Raw genomic sequence first — 25,605 nt, 5'->3', positions numbered from 1 at the left:
TCAGCAAATAGTTGCCAGGTACAATGGATGCATGTGTGAATGAGCAGTGATTCAGGGTACGTGGTATGTAGTTCAAATCCATATCTATGCCCGTATAATTTGCCTTCCATGATCCCAGCAAAAAACCTGTCACAGAAGGCAAGTTCATGTGCTTGATGCATAGCGAGGCCAAACAAACCTAAACGTCAGAGTTTGGAGCAGAGAAAGGTTTATTACAAGGGTCAAGCAGAGAGAACAGGTGGCTCATGCTCAAAACTGCCAAACTCCCCAACGGGAAGAGTTTTAATGGGCAAAATTTGGGATAAAGGCTGCAGGGTGTGTGACTTTTTTCTGATTGGTTGGTGGTAACATGGTGGTATTCTAGGAATCTTGTGCTCAGCCTGAAGTTACCAACCTCCTCCTGGGTGGGGGCCTTATTTCCTGCAGAAGAACCTGAAGATATAGTTATGTATATCCCTTGAGGTGAACCAGGACTCTCCTTTAATTTCTGCACTACTGTTTCTCAATTCCTCCTCCTTTGTTTCTGCATTCCCTTACTTCCCTGATTAGCAACTCTTTGAGTCTGCCCTTTGGTATTCAGGAAGGTCTAGGAGGCTGAAGCCTTTTTCCTACAAATAAGAAAAGGAGGACTGGAAAGGCTTTGTACCCAGGAAGGCCCCACAAGGTCCTGCTCCGTGTCAGGTAGGGGGGAATATGTGATTCCCTGTATTTTGGTACAGTTGTTGAAAAATAGGGCCTCTCATAGTTCTCACTTGTACTTTCTTAAACTACCTCCAGGAGTGAACTTTTTGGATCTTGTGAGGGCTACATCTTTTGCACTCTGTTGCAAGATGCCTCTTGTGTCCTTGGTTAAGCCATAGGTTTGAGCCACTATTGAGATTAATATAAGATCCTACTTATCTATGGCCAGACCATGGATCCTTTGAATTGGCTATATTTAAAATATTAGGTTAATTAACAAGAGAATGTAAAAAGATAGAGAGGAGACTCACAGGACTTGTTCCAGCAGGGTGGAAATCTTTAGATTATTATGAAGAAATTGGATGAATAAAAGACATTGATGGGATTTTAATACAGCACTACCAGAGGCTGGGTGGACTAAAGAGATGTCCTACTGGTCTTCCAACAATAAAGGGCCCCAAACAAGTCTGCTCGATTTATTCCATTTGGAAAAAAAAAAAGGACAGGTCAGGAAGCAAATTCAGTAGAAACACCTGACACAAAACAGTAAGTCTCACTTTGCCGCCCTTATATTTCATTCTACTTTTCAGGGCTCTGCAACAGACTTTGCCAGCTGCAGGCCTTACTATTCAATGTCCCTTGCAGATGTATCTTAGATCTCCACCCAAATAATTCATGTCCCAGGGATAGCAGAATATCTTTTATGGTTGGTTCTTCCCCTGGACATTCTGGCTGCAACTCAATTTTTGAGGAATTGGAAGCAACTCTCTTTGTCTTGCGAATCTCTGTAAGACCAGGGTTATTGCTCTAGAGGCAATTCAAAGCCCTACCAAGCCCCAAACATCCCCATTCATCTCAATACCTGTAGGCACTGGGACTTTGGAAACAGAACTGTCCTATACTTAAGAAAAAAAAAAATTTTTAAATAATTATCCTAGACCTCTAATAGTAGGCAAATATGCTCCAAAAACTCCTTCTTGGAAAAACTCGAATACTTTTTCTTTGCCTTTGTGATGTAGGTTTTCTACCCCCATCTTCTGTAGGACCTAAGAGCCATTCTTTGAAAGGCAAAATTTAAGAAAATAATTCTGTTCAAGAAAAAAAACCAAACAAACAAAACAACACGGTGGGAGGGCGTGTGTTTGGAAATTGGGCAAATGAAAAAATCTTAAGGATCTGTATGTTTGCTATGTGTGTCTATATATGTGTGCTATAGATGTGTAATATTTTTTCTACCTCCAGACGGTACTGCCAAAATTAATTTATAAAAAGCTTCATTTAGTTGGTTTGAAGGCAATGCTTGTGTTAGAGGAACCACTGATCAAAACCACCTGCCCTGACCAGGCCCAGTAGTAACCACTTGCATGAGTTATCTTACAACAGGAGGTCCTGGTAAGGAACGCGGAACTAACAAGCTACCACCAACCAGAAGAATTCGGGAAAGGTCAAAAGGAGAGAGGAGGAGACTCCAGTCCATATGTCCTACCAACCTCCCAGCATCCTTCTTGCTGGAATCCATCTTGGCTGAGTGATGCGCATGCCACCAGGAAGGACCCTGCGTCAGAATGATTGGCCAGAGACAACCCAGAAACTAACCCCATCACTATAAAACCCAAGACTGCAAGCAGAGTGGCAGAGCAGTCCTCCTGGGTTCCCTTACTCTGTTGCTCTCCGCCTGAGCACCCCTTCCCAATAAAGTCCCTTGCTTTGTCAGCATGCGTGTCTCCTTGTACAATTCATTTCCAAGTGTTAGACAAGAGCCCACTCTCTGGCCCTGGAAGGGGTCCCCTTTCCTCCAACATTTGTAAGTATTGAGTATTCTAAAACTGTTAGTTTTTCTCCTGTTAACCTATTTTATGTCAATTTAATGTTTAGGCCAGCCAAAAAAACCTAGAAAGGGGGAATAAAACATTTTCCTTCCCTATAGTGCATTCTCCACCTACTCAAAGACAGCACTCCTTCAATTGTATCCTCTGACTCTTGCATCACCAATTGTTCCATCTCTACTGTATCATTGCAAGGTCTTCCAAACATGCTATAGTATTTCTTACTTTAAACAGAAATGGTCCTTACATCCCTTTATAGTTACTTCTCTGTTCCCATTTGCAGTGAAACTCCCCACTGAATGTGTTTTATTTCTATTCAGAACCTCTTGGACTCACTCGTGAAGTTTTTTCCTAACCACACCATCACAAATGACCTCCAGATAGTAAGTACAATTTTCAATTCTCAACTAATATCTTACTAAAGCAATCAGAATCAACTGACAGAACTGATCATAATTTCCTCTTGAAACTTTTTTTTTTCCACTTATTTTTGAGTCATTATTCTTATTCTCCTTCCACTTCATTGGATGCTTTTCAGACTTCATTGTTGGTTCCTCTTCCTCCTCTTCTTGACTTCTCAACTTTGGATAGTACTGGTCCTAGTCCTCTGAACTCTTCTCCTTTATATACATTTAATCCTAGGTAACATCATAACCTCCCATGACTTTAAATAATATTTATATTGATGACAACCAAATGTATATATTCAACTCAAAACTCTCCTGTATTCTAAATTTGAAAATAAGATTCTCTACTCAACATTTCTATTTCAATGTCCACATCTCCAATGTAATATGTCCCCAAACAAACTCTTGATTTCCCTTATTGAAAGTCTTTCTTAACCCCCCAAAAGACATTTCCATTCTTTCAATTTTTCTAGGCAAAAATCATGGAATCCTCCAACATTTATATACTCTTATACTCCAGTTTCTTTTTATCTTTACCTCCTGTGAGTTCTGTCCATTGTCACTGCTATCAGCCTGATCTAAACATTTGTAACCTGATCTAAACATTCTTACCTGGGCATTTGTAGTAGTTCTTTAATTGCTCTCCCTGATTCCACTCTGGCTCCATCCTCTCCACTGTCTAGTCTCCTCAAGGTAGCCATAGTTATAATTTTAAAACATAAGTCACATCATATAAATGTTCATCTCAGAACTCTCCATTCATCTTATTCAGAATAAGAGAACTTATAATGGTCTACAAGATTGTATATGATATAGTTCCTTGAGAGCTCTCTGATACCATCTCCTACTACTCTCTCCTTTGCTCATTCTTCTCCAGCCATGATGACCTACTTGATATTCACCAAACATGATGAACCTGTTTCTGCCCTAGGTTCTTTTGCATCTACTATTTCCTCTGATATAACGCTCTTGCAAAGCGCTTAGCTTTCATTCACTTTCATCGGGTCTCTGAACAAATGTCACTTTATCAGTGAAGTCTTACCATAGCACCTTATATAAAATAACATCCTGTAACTCTCTATTCTCCTTTACCATGTCTTACTTTTCTTCAAAGCACTTATTGCACCTCACATATCATATAGTCATTTGTTTACACTTTTATGTCTGTCTGCTCAACACAAAAATGTAACATGCTAGTGACTTGCACTTTGTTTCATTCCTATAGATTCAGTTCCTAGGACAGTGAATGGTGCATGATAAATGTTAAACAGAGATGTTGAATGATGATTGAATAAGTAAACCGAAGAGGGAATTTTTTGGCACACTGCAAGAGATTTCAGGCCTTATTAAATAGTTGTATAGTAAGTTTCTTTGGGTACAGTTTTTCTACCAGCAATATAGCAGTACAATAACATGTCAAAATGTATACAACTAAATCTCTGCCAAGTCTAAACAGACATTAAAACTTGAACAAAAAATACATATTTTAAATAAATCTATATATTTAGAACTATATATTACTAATCCCATGGGGTATATGTATTTGAAAATTCTATGAATGCTTTGGAAAACACAACTTGAAATGATTTTATTTTTTCCTCTTCTTCTTTTTTTTTTTTTTTTTTTTTGCTACAGGGTTTGCTATTGATGACTCCTTTCTCTTTCAGCACTTCCAAACAATCTGTGTAACAATCCAGGCTAGATTTTATTATGGTGTTTTTATTACCACCCTTTAATTTTGGAAATAAATGAGTTTAATTTGAATATTGCTGCATTTATCCACCACCTTCCTTTAAGTAACTCTGATTCTCCATGATTGTAAAACCAGTATTAATTATAGTGGAACTGCCATAAAATCAACACTGTTCATCAGTAGTTTATGATGTAATTTATAAAAGGCATGAAAAATAAATTCACTGAAAATAGCAAAGGATTTAGGTACTGTGTAGATTATTAGCTTTGAATTCCCTCTTATTTTCTTGTGATTATGATTTTACTATTGTGTGCTCACATCTGTGAGAACTGTTGGAACAAAAGTTCAAAGACAGTGATATTGGATTGAAGGTCTCTACACCATCTGCCCAGGTGACATAATTTACACTCTATGTGTGTACTGGGGTGTATTTTTCCCAAAAGACTTGTGTTCGATTTTTCCTGGTACTCTCAGAAGTACCATCCTAACTAGATGATTTGGGGATGTAAACATTCAGGCTGTAAACACAGGAGAGTGAGTGTGACTAGTGCCTTTGAAATTCTAGGGAGGAGCTTGCTTATTTATTTATTTATTTATTTAAATCCACTATCCAGAGCCCACAAGAAAATCTGTCTATTTCTCTTAGTTCATGATTTTCCTCAAAATATAGCTTTTCCTGGGTCCAGATTTGTGAAGAATGGTTTCTCTTCTGTCTCACCAGCTAGCTTAAGCCCCAGGCTCAGGCTGTAATGCCTCCCTCTCTTCCCCCCTCTGCACTTTCTATACATGGAAGCTCTAAGCACCAAGGCTTAAAGCTATCAGGGTATTTTGACAATTCTCCCACTTAGTACTTTCCTGGTTGACTGTTCTTGCTTCATTGCTAGTTTCAAATGATTCTCCTACTCTCAGTCTCTTTCATTACTTAAAAATAATGTTTTTAAACTTTTGTATGTCTTACAGGCAGTGAGTCTGGGAATCTCCAATCCAATATATTACTCTAAACAGAAATCCCTCCTCTTAATTTCCCCTTTAAAATACTTTGTTTACTTTTATATTTGCATATACTTTTCATTAATGAAATAAATTGAGGTAAAAGAGAAATTAGGATAGTTCTGTCCTGAGTTAATTTTCTGATAACAGAATTTTTTTCTTATCCAGGAAGAATGATTTTGAATAGCTTGTTGTATTCTATGGCTGCTAATTGCAGGAAACATGAGAAAAATTCTAATTGTTGCAAAAATATTGATGGTCATTGGACTGAGAAAATTCCTGTGACTGGGGATAAATGGGGATTCCAGAATAAACTGAGGAAAAATTCATAGACAGTGACTCTCAATTGTTCATTATAGCCAGGGCTCTTTGAAATCTCTGGCTTACATAATAAAATATTCTGATATACCAGATATCAGGCACAAGATAATGAGATTATATTTTAAAAAGTATATATGGATAGGATAACTATCCACTTCTCTTACTATAGATTTACCACGAATCATATTAAATAATTACAAAAGTTCCAATTCCTACAGTAAGACCAATTATACATTTTTAGTTCTGGCAATTAAGTAAAATTAGCTTTCCTTAGATCCTTTTACAACTTTTGAAATATACTAATTTTTATTCCACTGGTGAAGCAAGAATTTCAGATATTGACCTCTTGTAGTTCTTATTTTAACTTTCTGTGCTACACAAAGATATTAAACTACAATGGATAAGTTACAACTACAATGAATAAGTTACAACTACAATTAAAGTAGTTTGTTAACTTAAAAGCAAGGTTGATACCAGGCTGATATTAACCTATGATCTTTAAAATAACTGACAAGATAATGAAACTATAAATTCCTGAGAAAATACTAAAAGGGTAGAGTGCAACTTTAGAATTTCTTAACTATTCTGTATACTCTAAAATATCAGTAAATTACTGAACATTTACAGACATATATTATTTAAATTTTCTTAAACCTTTGAATATATTTCTTACAATAGAAAAATGCTTTGCTTTATCACAAAATTATTTCTCTGTTTCAAAAATGTTTCAGAATAATGATTATCAATCATTTATAAATGTGAATCATATATCATATGTATCTCATTTACTTTCTCTTTCTCTACCTTTCTCTATTTTTCTCTATGTATACACTCTTTGGTATATTTAATTTAGGAAATAAACAGATATTTCATAACATTTATTCACTCATACCATTTAATGTATGCTACATGTTAAAGAATGAAATTAAAACATTCTCTAACAACATATACAAAAATAAGCTCAAAATGGATTAAGGATCTAAATGTAAGACTGGATACTATAAAACTCCTAGAGGAAAACATAGGCAGAACACTCTTTGACATAAATCACAGCAATATTTTTTTGGATCTGTCTCCTAAAGTGAAGGAAATACAAGCAAAAATAAATAAATGGGACCAAATTAAACTTAAAAGCTTTTGCAAAGCAAAGGAAACCATCGACAGAAAGAAAACCTACTGAATGGGAGAAAATATTTGCAAATGACTTGACTGATAAGGAATTAATATCAAACATATATAAATAGCTCATACAACTCAACATCAAAAAAACCCAAACAATCCAATGAAAAAATGTGCAGAAGAACTGAATAGACATTTTTCCAAAGAGGAAATGAAGATGGCCAACAGGCACATGAAAAGATGCTCAACATCTCTAATCATCAGGGTAACATAAATTAAAACCACAGTGAGATATAACCTCACGCCTGTCAGAATAGCTATTAGCAAAAAGAACACAAATAACAAATGTTGGTGAGGATGTAGAGAAAAGGGAACTCTCTTACACTGTTGGTGGGGATGTAAATTGGTGCAGCCATTGTGTAAAAAAGTACGGAGGTTTCTCAAAAAACTAAAAATAGAACTACCATATGACCTCACAATTCCACTCCTGGGCATATAATGAAAAAAAAAAAAAATAAAAACAAAATCTCTAATTCAAAAAGATACATACACTGCAATGTTCATAGAAGCATTATTTACATCTGCCAAGATATGGAAGCAACTTACATGTTGATCGACAGATGAATGGATGAGGAAGAAATTACACACACACACACACACACACACACACACAAACAAACACACACACACACAAACCCACACACACACAATGGAACACTACTCAGCCATAAAAAGAACAAAATTTTGCCATTTGCAGCAACATGGATGGACTTGCAGGGCATTATGCTAAGCAAAACAGGTCAGACAAAGACAAATATTGTATGATATCATGTATATGTGGAATCTAAAAAATACAACAAACTAGTGAATATAACAAAAAAGAAGCACACTCACAGATATAGAGAACAAACTGGTATTACCAGTGGGGAGGGGGAAGTGGGAGGGGCAATATAGGGGTAGGAAAGTAAGAGGTACAAACTATTAGGTGTAAAATAAGCTATAAGGATATATTGTACAACACACAGAATATAGCCAATATTTTGTAATAACTATAAATGGAGTATAACATTTAAAAATTGTGAATAACTATATTGTACACCTGTAACATATAATATTGTACAGCACACTTCAACAAAAAAAATACATGTTTGTAATTTATTTCACATATATTTTTTAATATACTGCTATATAAGGCATTTCTTCAACACAGTGAGGGAGAAGTTCATTGAAATAGCTCATTTTTTCCCCTAGGGAAAGACAGTTTATCAATTTTGTTATTTTATGTATCATGATTTTGGTGTCATATTTAAGAATTACTTGCTTAACCCATTTCATAAAGGTTTCCCTATATTATATGTTAGATTATTTGGGTTGGTTTTCAAATATTGAACTAGCCCTTTATTCCCAGAAGAAACCCCGCTGCTCTACTCAATTTACTATTATTTTGCTAAGAGTTTTTGTTTCTATGTTCATGAGGAATATTGGTCTGGTCTCCCTCTCTCTCTCTCCTCTCTCTCTCTCTCAGTAATTATGCACTACTGGCCTAAACAAATGGATTAGGAAGCATTATTTCCTCCTTTTCTGTTTTCTAGAAGAAACTGTATAGAATTGGTGTTATTTCTTAAATGTGTGACAGGATTTCCAGTGAAACCATCAGGGCCTGGAGATTTTTTTCCTGGAGGTTTTAAAATATGAGTTCAGTTCCTCTAATACTTATATTAGTTTGTTTCATCTAAGTTGTCACACTTATGCACATAAAATTTTTGTAGCATTCTTTATTATCTTTTAACAGTTTCTGGTGTCTCTAGCAATACACTTCTTTCATTGTTTTAAATCTGTGAGTGTGTGTGTGTGTGTGTGTGTGTGTAAATTTAAGTTCTACTCTCTTAGCAAATTTCAATTATACAATACAGTGTTATAAACTGTAGTCATCATGTTTTACATTAGCTCCTCAGAACTCTTTTCACCTCTTTCATTTCTGATATTAGTAATTTGTATCTTCATCCATTTTTTTTTTATTGGTCAGTCTTCCTAGAGGTTTATTTTTCCTCTCTTTTTCACTCTACCTATTCTCTTTTCCTGACTTTTTTATATTATTATTTAATTTAATTTATCTACTGGATTTTTTTGCTCTATTTGTGTAGGTTTTCCCCCAGTGGTTGCTCTGGGGATTACAAACAATATAATTAACTTTTCAGTCTACTTAGATCAATAGCTTACCAAAAGAACAAGAAAACCTTATCACTATATGGATCATTTTATCCTTCCCCTTTTACGCTATAGTTTTCTTACATTTTACCTCTATATACATTGAAACTCCTATCAGAAAATGTTATATTCTTTTCTTTCAACACTCAAATTTATTTTAAACACATCAAGAAGAATATAGCCTATTATATTTGCCCAGATATTTACCATTATTTCACTTTTTCTTCTTTCTAATGTTCCAAGTTCCTTTCTGCTCTCACTTCCCTTCTATATGAAGAATTTCTTTTAGCAAACCTTTTAGAGAAGTTTTATAGTCCACGAGTTCTCTTGATTTTCTCTTATTTGAGAATATCATTATTTCACCGTCACTTCTAAAGGATATTTTTAATGAATGTAACATTCTGGGATAACACTTCTTGTCTTTCACCACTTGAGAAATATGCAATTTCCTTCTGGCATCTATGGTTTCTTGTGAGAAATATGCAGTGATTTGAATTATTGATCCCTATAGGTGATGTGTTCTTTTTTGTCTAGCTGATCTAAAGGTTTTTTTCCCTTTGTATTTAGTTTTTAGTAGTTATATTATGATATGGCTTGGCATGGGTTTCTTTGGGTTCACCAAATTTCTTGGGATTCACCAAACTTTTTGAATTAATATGTTTCTGGGTTTGTTTGTTTTTTTGGCTATATTTGGTAAATTTAAAGCCATTATTTCTTCAAATATTTTCTCAGCACTGCACTTCTTCTTCCCTTTTAGGACTTCAATAACACAAATGTTGAATCTTTGTTATTATTCCGCAAGTCCCTAAGGCTTTCCGTTAATCCTTTTTTTTTTTTTAAGGATTTTTTTTTTCTCCCTGTTGTTCAGTTTGGATACTTTCTTTTGATCTATTTCACACTGACTTACTCTTTCCTCTGCCATCTCCATTCTGCTATTGAGCCCATCCAGTGAGTTTCCAAATTTAAATTATTGTATTTCTCAGTTCTAAAATTTCCATTTGGTTCTTTTTTATATCTTCTATTTCTCTGCTGAAGCTTTCTATATTGTCATTTATTTTAAGAGTGTTTGTGATTGCTTGTTGAAACATTTTTATAAGAGCTGCTTTAGAGTCATTGTCAGATAATTCTAACATTTGTGTCATCCCAGCATTTGTATCAGTTGATTGTCCTTTCTCATGTAAATTAAGATTTCCCTGTTTCTTTGTAAACCAAGTAATTTTGAATTGTATCCCACATATTTTGAATAGTATGTTATGAGATTCTGGGTCTTACTTAAATCCTCTGGATTTAAGTAAGTACTTTGTTTTATTATAGAAGGTATTGAATAATTTAAGTTCAGGTCACAAGTTTCAAGCCACTCTTTCCATGTTGTGGTTCCAGTGTCAGGTCAGTTACCAGACTTTTGAGATGTTATTTGGATTTGTCCTGCATGTGCGCTATCCACGTAGTAGATACTGGGTGGTGCCTATCTGCTAGTTCAGTTCTCAATCTGTTATTCTAATAGCTATTAGATGAATGCACACAAATCTCAGGGGTAAATCTGGGAGTTCATAAACAATTTTATGAAGTAGCTTTCCTCAGCTTCTCTCTCTCCGTAACCTGCCTAGAACTTTCCAGTTTCCTGGAGTCACCTATTTGGTCTTCTGACCAGAAATCTGGGGCTCCATTTATCCCACTCTTTTGTACAATTCTACAATTGCTCTGCATCTAGAACAAGTAGTGAGAGGGCAGAAAGAAAAATAAAATAAAATAATTGGGCTCATCCTACCTGCTTGGTAACACAGCTCCACCAGTCAGAGAGGAAGATTCTCCCAGGGTCCTACTGCAACCACTGCTGCCACCACCATCACAGGATTGATTGGGCACTGTGAGTGACAGGATAGAGAGGAGGAAAAATACAAAGAAATAGAAGATATTTCTGCATTTTCTCTGATATTAGGTGTTCCCTTTTCTGTTCCTCAAGCTAGAATTAAGACTTTCTCCTGGACCTCTCTCTCTCTGTCCCAGTGGCCACTTCCAGTTTTCAAGCATCATTGAGATCAGATCAAGGGATACTACTTCAAATTCTTGTCTTCTTACCTGATACACTTACATTATTTACTTTCTGTGTCTTCAAATCATTGCTTCTTACATTCTGTCATCCTGTCAACTTTCTATCTTCACTCAAATAAACACAGTAGAGAGTATGCCTACTCCATCTTACCTAGTGCTAGAACATTGCTTCTCTCAGTCTGTTTTTTGATCTGTAGGAACTTTATTTCTGTTGTTTCTATCAATATCTTATTCTATAGCTAACCCTGAAGCCTCTCTTCCCAACCCCACTCTCATTTCTCATGCCTCTCTCAGACATCCTATCTATCTGGACTTTTCAATTTTTTCTTTCCATTGGACATTCCATACTAATTTCTCGCTAGAGAGGAGGTGCTCAGAGTATACTCAAATTCACTGGCAGTCCAGTCCCCTCTGGGATGTCAGGGATAGCTGATAATTTCATGCTGCACCCTCCTCTCTTGCTCCCTTCTTCCCTATTAGAAAGTAAGGAGAGCACTTTCGGTACTATTATATTCTTATTCTGAAAGCTTTTCTCAAGATATTTGTGGGGTGTGGATTTCTGAAGATCAAAGCATGCTATGTCATTACAGTTAAATTGCTGACTTTCGAGAAGGGGAGCACATAAGTATTGGTGTCATTCTGGACTTTTAATCTGCATTTCATTCTCTTCTATCATGGATAGATGGGACAATTTTAGTGTTTTCCTTTTACCAACTTGTCTAGACTCTCTGGATCTAAGGCATCAATTGCAGAGCTTGTTCCTCAGCTCCAAACCCATAATAACTGCCTATTTGCAACCCCTAATTGGCTATTTAATAAACATCTCTTAGGCATGCTTAAAGGATGAACTCATGAATTCTCCATTTCACACCATCCTGAAAATGTTCCTTCCCAAGCTTTCTCATTCCAGCATAAAGTATCATATTTCATTTACTTGCTCAGGCTTCCAAGCTATAATCAAACCTTGATTCAATCCATCAGAAAGACTTGTTGACACTAGCTCAATATATATCTATTCTCACCACTTCTCACTATCCTCATTAAAACTATAATAAAAACCACAATTACCTTTATTTCCAAAAATTCTGGGCATTCTCAAAGAATAATTATGGAATTTCCAGTCCCTGCTGGAGAAGACAAATGCCCATGAATCAGAGGTCCAATAAGTAATAATGATTCCACTTATGCCCTTCTTTGCCTCAATAGAAGCAAATTAAGGATCATGGTGTCAAAAACAAGTTCTAGATTATATCTGGGAATTCCCTCTTCAGAACTGCCAAACTGACTTAGTGCAAACCTCTAAGATATTAACTTAAAAAGGTTGCACGCTACTCCCATCATTTATGGTTCTTCAAGTAGACTTAAGTTCCAATAGTGTATTTGGTCAAATTTCTGTAGAGTAGCCATACCTGAAACTTTTTCTTCCTCGGCCCTGAGTAGCCTCACCAACATGAGTGTGGGTGCATTATGGGTAAAGAGTTGCTTAGGGCTGCAAAAAATTCAGGGTTATTTACTAAATACTGATTTAAAATTATTCCTATATAAATTGACTCAGATGCTTCTGAAACTACATGTTTTGCCAGTAGCCACCCTCCCTGGACATGGCTTCTTATAGTAATTCTTCCACTCTGAATGCAAAGTCAGACTTATTCTCTTCTGGGTTATACATTATATACTTGAATTTTGAATCCTAACCACACTGATTTTCTGTCACACAATTGTTTGAAAGAAGAGAGACTTTCAAATAAATGGAAGGGTTTATGGCCTGTGGCCTGAAATAATTCTGACTTCTGGACCTTGGAGACTCCTTCTTAGGCAATGGCAGGTCTTCACCTCTGTAGATATTTACTGCTATGTCTTGTTGATGGCTTGCTCTCAAATACAGCTCAGAACTCTTTTTCTCCAGTCTCTAGTACAATACCATTAGAGTAGGAATAAATTGGCTTGTATCTTTGTTTCAAAGGATGAATGATTAAAACTAAAATACCAACTCCCATTTCTCCAGAGAAATTTCTGGAGCCAATGTAGCCAGGTGGAATTTATAAATTAATCTAGGCAGGCATTAGCTTCACCTATTAAACAATAGTGTATGAAAATTCACTGTCCTCAGAAGTTGGGGTAAAATCTAATTTCCAATTCATAGCTTCAGAAGATATTTAGATTTCTCCAATTTAATAAACTCACAGTATGTGTCAGTCTGGTGTCTCAGTCAAGTCTTAAAGAAAACATTCTGTTCTAAAATTATTGTTACTATCGCAATGATATCCCCATGGTATTGCTGGACTCTCTCATGTTTGTTTAGATTCATAACCACATTATATCTTATGTATAAAGTCTGAGTAGTTTTAATAAAAACAAAATTCTGGCTTACAGTAATAATTTTAATAGCAGATCCAACTGCACTGTTGGTCAACACATGTTAAAATGGCTCTAAAATATAATCAGAATAAAAACCTAACCTAAGCACAATGTTACACTCAAAAAAACACACTTACACAACAAATAGTACATTAAAAGAAATTCCAAACTTGCTTGAATTTCTTGAGAAACACTGAACATTGAACACGAATCTAGTTAATTAACTAGAACAATTTTTTTAAAAATTTATTCTCCTAACCATTTTCTTGTGAACATAAACCATCACATCAGGCAGTAGGTACTCAGTGAATGTCAGCTCCTTCTACTCCTTTCTTGTGACCTTGATTTTTAATAATCTGATCTCCCTCTTCTCTCAGAAATCTCTTAGCTCAGATTGAGGTAATTGGAATATTTAAGAGGAATTAACAAAGGAATATTCATTCCTTTGGACCCCATTAGTTTTGGTATATGAAATTGAAACACCACAAATTTATGTAACTAAAAAATATTCTTTAGCTCTTTTGAGAACTAGTGTTACAAAAGGTCAGTATGTCTATATGAATATATTTTCTGCTTATTGGTGAAATTACATTTTAAAACAATGTTCCTTTCTCACTTGATGGCAGTGATAGAAAAATCTACGTAATTAGACAGTTTGAGATTTTTTTACAGAAAATGAACAATTTCTCCTAACCAGCTAGTATACTTCTTACTAATAAATATTGAGAATTTTGTAACTAGTTATGCTTTCATTTATGCTTGCCACTCCAGGAAATACAGAATTAACTTTTGTGCTTAATAGCAGCAATTATGCCTAACCTAACCTACTTTTTTCTTACAATACTATTGTCTACCCTCACTTTAAAAAATGTGACAGTTTTAGGGCTTCCCTGGTGGCGCAGTGGTTGAGGGTCTGCCTGCCAATGCAGGGGACATGGGTTCGTGCCCCGGTCCGGGAAGATCCCACATGCCATGGAGCAGCTAGGCCCGTGAGCCATGGCTGCTGAGCCTGCACGTCCAGAGCCTGTGCTCCGCAACAGGAGAGGCCACAACAGTGAGAGGCCCGTGTACCGCAAAAAAAAAAAAAGTGACACTTTTAAAGGGATAATTTAATTAATGGATTATTATGGGATTATCAATGTGTATATGTGTCTTGCAAATGGGTGGGGACAATTAACTAATTAGTTAATTAAACTGTTATGTAAAAGTAAGTACAGCAAATTTTATTCAAGTTTTTGGTTATACTCCACTTAGTGATATCCTTTCTGTGAACATATGTTTTTGCCAATTTTCTTCCAAAACCTTAATTATGAAATAGAATGCCAATGAGATAATGTTATTTTCATGTTAAGTGATATCATCTTTCAATAAATTTTTCATACATTTCAATTTATAATTTCAATTTATAAATCTGAGTATACCACTTATTTGCTGCAGTAGTATTGCAGCATTTTAGAATAACATTTGTTGGGATAGGTAATTGTTTAAAATATTAAGGATCAGCAGAAAACATAAGAACAATATTTCTGGAGCTAGGGCTAGGTGAAGAGTTCTGAGAAATGATATCAAAATTGTGATTTCTTTTTTTAAAAAAGGATAAATTGAGCTTCATCAAAATTAAAAAAAAAAAACTTTATGCTGTAAAGGACCCTATCAAGGGGATGAAAAGAAGCTATATATTAAGATAAAATATTTGTAAACTGCATCCAACAAAGGTCTCATATATATAGACTATAAAAAGAACTCTCAAATCTCAAAAGTAAAAAAAATAAATCTAATTATAAACTGGGCAAAAAACATGAAGAGATATTTCACTATGGAAGGGATATAGATAGCAAATACTTAAAGAGATGGTCAACATCATTAGCTATTAAGGAAATGCAAATTAGAACTGCAATGATTTATCACTAAACATCTATTAGAATGGCAAAAAAAAAAAAAAAAAAAAGAAAACCAAGAGTGATAATACCAAATGCTGATGAGGCTGGGGAGAAACGGTCTTTCATACACTGCTGGTAGGAATGCAAAATGGTACAGCCATTCTGGAAAACAGTTTGGTGGTTGCTTTTTCTTTCTTTTTTTTTTTTTTTTTTTGGAATTTTGAATTTTAATATTTTTTTTATACAGCAGGTTCTTATTAGTTATCCATTTTATACACATTAGTGTATATATGTCAATCCCAATCTCCCAGTTCAGAACACCACCACTCCCCCACCCCACCCCCAGCCACTTTTCCCCCTTGGTATCCATATGTTTGTTCTGTAAATCTGTGTCTCTATTTCTGCCCTGCAAACTGGTTCATCTGTATCATTTTTCTAGGTTCCACATATATGCGTTAATATACAATATTTGTTTTTCTCTTTCTGATTTACTTCACTCTGTATGACAGTCGCTAGATCCATCCACATCTCTAAAAATGACCCACTTTCGTTCCTTTTTATGGCTGAGTAATATTCCATTGTATAAACGTAACACATCTTCTTTATCCATTCATCTGTCAATGGGCACTTAGGTTGCTTCCATGACCGGGCTATTGTAAACAGTGCTGCAATGAACATTGGGATGATTGGGTCTTTTTGAATTATGGTTTTCTCTGGGTATATGCCCAGTAGTGGGATTGATGGGTCATATGGTAATTCTATTTTTAGTTTCTTAAGGAACCTCCATGCTGTTCTACATAGTGGCTGTATCAATTTACATTCCCACCAACAGTGCAAGAGGGTTCCCTTTTCTCCACACCCTCTCCAGCATTTGTTGTTTGTAGATTTTTTGATGATGCCCATTCTAACTGGTGTGAGGTGATACCTAATTGTAGTTTTGATTTGCATTTCTCTAACAATTAGTGGTGATGAGCATCTTTTCATGTGCTTCTTGGCCATCTGTTTGTCTTCTATGGAGAAATGTCTATTTAGGTCTTCTGCCCATTTTTTGATTGGGTTGTGTTTTTTTTTTAATATTGAGCTGCATGAGCTGTTTATATATTTTGGAGATTAATCCATTGTCCATTGATTCCATTGCAAATGTTTTCTCCTATTTTGAGGGTTATCTTTTCATCTTGTTTGTAGTTTCCTTTGCTTTGCAAAAGCTTTTAAGTTTCATTAGGTTCCATTTTTTTATTTTTGTTTTTATCTCCATTACTTGAAGAGGTGGATCAACAAAGATCTTGCTGTAATTTATGTCAAAGAGTGTTCTTCCTATGTTTTCCTCTAAGTTTTATGTGTCCAGTCTTACATTTAGGTCGCTAACCCATTTTGAGTTTATTTTTGTGTATGATGTTAGGGAGTGTTCTAATTTCATTCTTTTACATGTAGCTTTCCAGTTTTCCCGGCACCACTAATTGAAGATACTGTCTTTTCTCCATTGTATATCCTTGCCTCCTTTGTCATAGATTAGTTGACCATAGGTGCGTGAGTTTATCTCTGGGTTTTCTATCCTGTTCCATTGATCTGTATTTCTGTTTTTGTGCCAGTACCATATTGTCTTGATTACTGTAGCTTTGTAGTATAGTCTGAACTCAGGGAGTCTGATTCCTCCAACTCCGTTTTTTTGCCTCAAGACTGCTTTGGCTATTTGGAGTCTTTTGTGCTTCCATACAAATTGTGCAATTTTTTTGTTCTAGTTCTGTAAAAAATGCCATTGGTAATTTGATAGGGACTGCATTGAATCTGTAGATTGCTTTGGGTAGTATAATCATTTTCACAATATTTATTCTCCCAATCCAAGAACATGGTATATCTCTCCATCTGTTTGTATCCTCTTTAATTTCTTTCATCAGTGTCTTATAGTTTTCTGCATACAGGTCTTTTGTCTCCCTAGGTAGCTTTATGCTTAGGTATTTTATTCTTTTTGTTGCATTGGTAAATGGGAATGTTTCTTAAATTTCTCTTTCAGATTTTTCATCATTAGTGTATAGGAATGCAAGAGATTTCTGTGCATTAATTTTGTATCCTGCAAATTTATCAAATTCATTGATTAGCTCTAGTAGTTTTCTGGTGGCATCTTTAGGATTCTCTATTTATAGCATCATATCATCTGCAAACAGTGACAGGTTTACTTCTTCTTTTCCAATTTGTATTACTTTTATTTCTTTTGTTTCTCTGATTGGCATGGCTAGAACTTCCAAAATGATGTTGAATAAAAGTAGTGAAAGTGGACATCCTTGCCTTGTTCCTGATCTTAAACGGTTTCAGTTTATCACCATTGAGAATGATGTTTGCTGTGGATTTGTCCTATATGGCCTTTATTATGTTGAGGTAGGTTCCCTCTATGCCCACTTTCTGGAGTGTTTTTATCATAAGTGGGTGTTGAGTTTTGTCAAAAGCTTTTTCTGCATCTATTGCGATGATCAAATTGTTTTTATTCTTCAGTTTGTTAATATGGTGTGTCACATTGATTGATTTGCATCTATTGGAGAATACTTGTATCCCTGGGATAAATCCCACTTGATCATGGTGTATGATCCTTTTAATGTGTTGTTGGATTCTGTTTGCTAGTATTTTGCTGAGGATATTTGCATCTATATTCATAGGTGATATTTATCTGTAATTATCTTTTTTTGTAGTATCTTTGTCTGGTTTTGTTATTAGGGTGACAGTGACCTCATACAATGAGTTTAGAGTGTTCCTTCCTCTGAAATATTCTGGAAGAGTTTGAGAAGGATGGGTGTTAGCTCTTTTCTAAATGTTTGATAGAATTCACCTGTGAAGCCATCTGGTCCTGGACTTTTATTTGTTGGAAGATTTTTAATCACAGTTTCAATTTCATTGCTTGTGATTGGTCTGTTCATATTTTCTATTTCTCCCTGGTTCAGTCCTGGAAGGTTATACCTTTCTAAGAATTTGTCCATTACTTCCAGGTTGTCCATTTTATTGGCACAGAGTTGCATGTAGTAGTCTCTTAGGATGCTTTGTATTTCTGCAGTGTCTGCTATAACTTCTTTTGCATTTCTAATTTTATTGATTTGAGTCCTCTCCCTCTTTTTCTTGATGAGTCTGGCTAATGGTTTATTAATTTTGTTTATCTTCTCAAAGAACCAGCTTTTAGCTTTATTGATCTTTGCTATTGTTTTCTTTGTTTCTATTTCATTTATTTCTGCTCTGATCTTTATGATTTCTTTCTTTCTGCTAACTTTGGGCTTGGTTTGTCCTTCTTTCTCTAGTTCCTTTAGTTGTAAGGTTAAATTGTTTACTTGAGATTTTTCTTGTTTCTTGAGGTCAGTTTTTATAGCTATAAACTTCCCTCTTAGAACTGCTTTTGCTGCATTCCATAGGTTTTGGATCGTTGTGTTTTCATTGTCACTTGTTTCTAGGTATTTTTTGATTTCCTCTTTGATTTCTTCAATGATCTCTTGGTTATTTTGTAATGTATTGTTTAGCCTATGTGTGTTTGTTTTTTCTACGTTTTTTTCCCTGTAATTGATTTCTACTCTCACAGCATTGTGGTCAGAGAAGATGCTTAATATGATTTCAATTTTCTTAAATTTACTGAGGCTTGATTTGTGACCCAAGATGTGATCTATCCTGGAGAATGTTCCATGTGCCCTTGAGAAGAAAATGTAATCTGTTTTTGGATGGAATGTTCTATAAATATCAATTAAATCTACCTTGTCTGTTGTGTCATTATTAATGTTTCCTTATTAATTTTCTGTTTGGTTGATCTGTGCATTGGTGTAAGTGAGGTGTTAAAGTCCCCCAGTATTATTGTGTTACTGTTGTTTTCCTCTTTTATAGGTGTTAGCATTTGCCTTATATATTGAGGTGCTCCTATGTTGGGTGCATGTATACTTATAATTGTTATATCTTCTTGGATTGATCCCTTGATCATTATGTAGTGTCCTTCCTTGTCTCTTGTAACATTTTTTATTTTAAAGTCTATTTTATCTGATATGAGCATTGCTACTCCAGCTTCCTTTTGATTTCCATTTGCATGGAATATCTTTTTCCATCCCCTCACTTTCAGTCTGTATGTGTCCCTAAGTCTGAAGTGGCTCTCTTGTTAACAGCATATGTATGGGTCTTGTTTTTGTATGATTTCAGTGAGCCTGTGTTTTTTGGTTGGAGCACTTAATCCATTCAAATTTAAGGTAATTATCAATATGTATGCTCCTATTACCATTTTCTTAATTGTTATGGGTTTGTTTGTAGGTCCTTTTCTTCTCTTGTGTTTCCTACTTAGAGAAGTTCTTTTAGCATTTGTTGTAGAGCTGATTTGGTGGTGCTGAATTCTCTCAGCTTTTTCTTGTCTGTAAAGTTTTTGATTTCTCCATTGAATCTGAATGAGATCCTTGCTGGGTACAGTAGTCTTGGTTGTAGGTTCTTTCCTTTCATCACTTTAAGTATATCATGCCAGTCCCTTCTGGATTGTAAAGTTTCTGCTGAGAAATCAGCTGTTAACCTTATGGGAGTTCCCTTGTATGTTTTTTGTTATTTTTCCCTCATTTCTTTCAATAATTTTTCTTTTTCTTTAATTTTTTTCAATTTGATTACTATGTGCCTCGGTGTGTTTCTCTTTGGGTTTATCCTGCCAGGACTCTCTGCGCCTCCTGGACTTGGGTGGCTACTTCCTTTCCCATGTTAGGGAAGTTTTTGTCTATAATCCCTTCAAATATTTTCTCAGGTACTTTCTCTCTCTCTTCTCCTTCTGGGACCCTCTATAATGCAAATGATGTTGCATTTAATGTTGTCCCAGAGGTCTCTTAGGCTGTCTTCATTTCTTTTCATTCTTTTTTCTTTATTCTGTTCTGTGGCAGTGAATTCCACCATTCTGTCTTCCAGGTCACTTATCCATTCTTCTGCCTCAGTTATTCTGCTGTTGATTCCTTCTAGTATATTTTTCATTTCAGTTATTGTATTGTTCATCTCTGTTTGTTTATCCTTTAATTTTTCTAGGTGTTTTTTCTTTAATTCTTCTAAGTCTTTGTTAAACATTTCTTGCATCTTCCCTGTCTTTGCCTCCATTCTTTTCTGAGGTCCTAGATCATCTTCACTATCATTATTCTGAATTATTTTTCTGGAAGTTTGCCTATCTCCACTTCATTTAGTTGTTTTTTTGGCGTTTTATCTTGTTCCTTCACCTGGCACATAGCCTTCTGCCTTTTCATGTTTCTGTCTTTCTGTGAATGTGGTTTTTGTTCCACAGGCTGCAGGATTGTATTTCTTCTTGCTTCTGCTCTCTGCCTCTCAGTTTGGTAGTTTCTTTTAAAACTAAATATGCATTTTCAAAATAAGCCAGCAATCACACCCTATGACATTTATCCCAGAGAAATAAAAGCTTATGTTCACACAAAAACCTGTACACAATTATTCGTAGTGACTTTATTCATAGTAACCTAAAACTGGAAACAACTCAAATGCCGTTGAATAGGTGAATTGTTAACCAGTTCTGAAACAATGGAATATCATGCAATGGAATACCACTTAGCAATAAAATTACTGAATAAATAAAAGTATTGATGCATGCAAAAACCTGGACAGATCTCAAGGGCATTATGCTTAGTGAAAAAAAAATTCTCAAAAAGTTATATACTGTATGATTCAATTTTTAAAATGTTCTCATAAGGAGAAAAATATTACTGAGATGAACCCTGGATGGAGAGGAAACCCCTAAGTCCACTTCTTCATTAATTCCATTATCCTATTTTGCCTGATTTCATAGGACTTCAGGATGTTCCAGACTTTTACCTTAAGGTTTTTACCTTAAGGTTTCTCATATTTGTGAAACTTCGAGGGTCACCATCTATGCCAGGAACAACTTATAACCTGTTATTTGGGGAATCTTGTTCTAGATCTGGGAGAAATTGGAAAGTGTATCTCATTATTTCACAAAATTTAGATCATGTGTACAGACAACATTAGCTTAAAAAGTGCTATGTTGAGTGCCTATCATATTTCAGGTACCGTAGTATGAATTACTGATACCAATATCATTAGGTCAGAGACCTTCATTTCAGAGAGTTCAGTGCCTAAAGGTAGACCCAGAAAAGTAAAAAATTACTTATTGTACTCTTTAATGAGTTATTATCACATTCAGTGGGAGAACTGTAGTAGTAGTGGGCAAAGCAGGGGAAGACAAGAATTATAGGCAGAACCAAGGGAAAACCTTGTCTTTTTCACAATGTTCACATATGCCATCCCTGACATCTCAAACAGCAAAGTAGAGAGATATTTCTTAAATGCCTTTAGAGTATCAGCAAGTATATTTTGTATTTGCAGCAGCCATATATGACCTTGGTCACACTGAAGTACTGTTACCAAAAACCATTTCTTCAACAGTGCAGATGGAAGAATACAAAATATCTATCTGTCCCAGTCAGAATTAAGGGTGTGTATATATTTTATAAACTCCGAGAAATGGACAAGATAATTCTGGCTCCTTGTCTGTATAGTCTGAATACACAGTAAATTCTGAACTGTGACTTATTATAATGCAAGTATAACAGTCAAAAGATAGAGATTTGTTTTAGTTCCTCTACCTTCCCAGTAACCCAAGACTTTCTGCTTTTTGTGGGATTAAAATTTAAATGAGACAGTGGAAGTGAAAGGCTGCAGCATTAGCTCTCAGACTGCAGAAAATACTTGCTAAGTATAATTTACTTAAATAGATTCAAAGCAAAAAAGTCAGAGCACAACTCTTATGTACAGGTCTTCACATAAGGGAACAGAGAGCTGAAGTTTTAAGAGCTGAAAATAAATTATATGAAAAAAATTAAAATATGCCAATAATGTTTTAACCCTAACTAGAATTTTCAAAGAATGAAAAGAAATGAAACATATTATAAAAGGTTATTTTTGGCCTCTTTTAAACTTACAAACCCCCTTAACTTTGTCTCGTCTTTATGGTCATGAAATCTGAAACTCTTATTTTTTACCAGAGTATCTTCCATTCTCTCTCTCTCCCCTCTCTCTGTCTGCCTTTTTTTCTCTTTCTTTTACAACAACTGGTCTTTGGTATCACTGGTATTTTAAACCTTCGATTCTTCAACTCATCTATTTTCTCTCATTTTATCCCATTCTACATTTCTGTGCCATTAGAAATGCTTTGTCTCCACATATCTGCATTTTGAAAGTCTTTCCATCTATAACATCAGTGACTCTTTACTTTTCTGTTTGTTCTTTTAAAATATTCTTCATTGTATCCTTTTTCTCTCCTTGAGTCTTAAGTGTTGGTATCTTCAAGGTTAGAGGCTAAATTATTGTCTTACTCAAATATCTTTTCATTATTTATCCCATTCATCTTCACCTTTAATTCTGACCTTCACATAGACTACAACGTATGCAAGCCTAGGATGAGAAAATCAGTATATCATCTGAGAATAATTTACTCCATTGATTGTAAGGATTAATTCTTTGAACAGTTTAACCTAAAAGAGGACTACCATTCTTTCCTTAAATTATATAACTTTAAAATCTTTACCCCTTTTCCTAATAAGGTTTTTTTTACTGGTGTCTGATAGCATTTCCCCAGCTACCTCATATATTTTTCTATCCAATTGTATTTTGGCAGCCCTCAGTTAAGATCAGCATCATTCCAATGTTCCCCTCAAATCACCTTCTCTTTCTGATTTTTCTTTTGTTTTGTTATTTTTTTGGTTACTCTCCTTGTCATCCAGGATGAAAATGTGGACTCACCTTTGGTTCAATTCTATTCTTTGTCTTTAATTCTAGTCATTATTTCTTAACTATTGTGGATGACTTTTTTTTACTTCATAATAAATAGCATAAACTTTTTATTACTTTGTTCCCAACAATCAGGCTTTTACAAGCTCTTCTCTATGATTCTAGTGTCTTTTGATTATTAACCCTTTCCTATTCTCTTACCCTCCTGTTTATCTTGGATGCTCCCTCTATATCTATTTCCCTTAGCAAAACTTCCTCTCATTTACTCCAAAACTCAAAAACAGGGACTAACCAGCAGGGCCAGTTCATGGGCATATGATTTATGCAGTCCCATAGGGTCCCATGCTTAGAAGGACTGCACACTTGGTTTTATGATCTGCTATAGCTCTTTTGATAATACTTTAACAAGGGTCTGTGAATTTTATTTTGCAATGAGCCCTGCAAATCATGTAGCCCATATGGCTTACAATGACAATGAATAAATTCCATACCAGTTTCCCTCCTAAAACTCTAGACTCTTTATACCCAATGTCTTCCTAGCCTTAGTGACCACTCCCATAATCTTCAGTGAAACTTGGTTGCTAGCTGCATTCCAGATGTATTTATTTATTTCTTACTTTTGTGTTTTACTGCCACTTGATAACTTTAATTCATTTCCTCAAAATTTTACCCAAATTCTATTTTCCATATCTTTTTTCTGATTTTTATTCTGAGTCTCCACATAGTTGAGCTGTATCTCTTCTCTAAAATCTATAGTGCTATGTTTCTTTCTTTCTTTTTTCTTTTTATTTTTTTTGCGGTACACGGGCCTCTCACTGTTGTGGCCTCTCCCGTTGCGGAGCACAGGCTCCGGACACGCAGGCTCAGTGGCCATGGCTCACGGGCGCAGCCGCTCCGTGGCATGTGGGACCTTCCCGGACCGGGGCACGAACTCGTGTCCCCTGCATCGGCAGGCAAACTTTCAACCGCTGCACCATCAGGGAAGCCCTGTTTATTTCTTTCTAGAGAAAATATTTATCATGTTTCCTTTAATTTTTCTTTGAGTAAATGTCTTATTACAACAGACAGCAAACTCCATGAAGATAAAGGTAAACTCTCTTATTTATGTATCATGTACAGTGCTTAATAACAAAATTTACTAATATAGTATATTTTTTAAAAGTTTGGTACACATGATAACTCCTCATGTTATAAATTATATATATATATATATATATATATATATATATATATATATATATATATATATATATATATATATATATATATATGAATGTGTTTGGCTTTCCTGATTTCCTCTCTATGTAGTGTTTGCTTCTGAATGGAATGGAGGGAGGGCAGAAATCCAGGTCACAATAAATTCAGTGATGGGCAAACTTGAAAAATAAAGGAAAAAGGGAGGGAAAAGAAAAGCAGAGAGGAAAAAAATGGGAATATAGAGACAAAGATATCAATTCTACTGATTAACATGTTCCCTGGTTGTAATCACTATCCTCTCTGACATTACAGAAAGGTGATATATCATTTGATGTGTTTGGTCTAGAACAGTAAAATAAGAATTTAGGAAATAAAGCTGGAGACGATGTAGCTGGCTTCCAGCATTTTGTTTATGAGAGCATCCATTCGTGTCTCCTTCAGCTTGTTGAGTAATAGCCATTCTGTCCTTGAGGCATAGATCAAGCAATGAAATTTTGTTATATTAGTACTTTCAGGTTTTCCACAGATTCAAGAATATCTGGAAAATTCTTAGTGTAAGTTGGTTATATTTATCAATTTTTGTTGAGTTTATCAGTGGTTCGGTTATTTTGACTAAAATTGTTTTTATAATGTCTGATAAAAATTAGAAAATAGAGGAAAAAAGAGAGAATAGAGAATTAGGACAAGAATAAGAACAAAAAGTAAGTGAGAGAATACACTTTCTGGGTGGAGTGAAATTCAAACACATTTCAAACCAGTTCAGTCATTTAATTCCCTAGTTATCCTCATTTCTCATCGACTACTATTTCATACCATGATTGCTTAAATAAATGCATATTTAATTGTTAGAGAAAACTTGAAAGCCAAGCTTAAGCTTTTATTATAATTTTGTTTAAACTATTCATGTCAAACAAGTGTCCTCCTACTATTTAGAAAACAATTTTGGTGTGTGCAGGGAACACAGTATCCAATGCAAAAGAGCAAAATAAATTATTTGTGAAGAGGGTAAATGTAGGTACACACAGAGATGCTATATAATCATCAGTGTTTTTATTTGATTCTTCCAGTCAATGGATAATACCTTTGTGATGCAAAGAGGGAAAAGCAAAAAAGCATGCAGTTTTTCAGGGACCCTTAAG

Source organism: Delphinus delphis, chromosome 1, assembly GCF_949987515.2.
Source record: "Delphinus delphis chromosome 1, mDelDel1.2, whole genome shotgun sequence".
Classification (NCBI taxonomy): Eukaryota; Metazoa; Chordata; class Mammalia; order Artiodactyla; family Delphinidae; genus Delphinus; species Delphinus delphis.
This window is presented reverse-complemented; position numbering follows the sequence as displayed.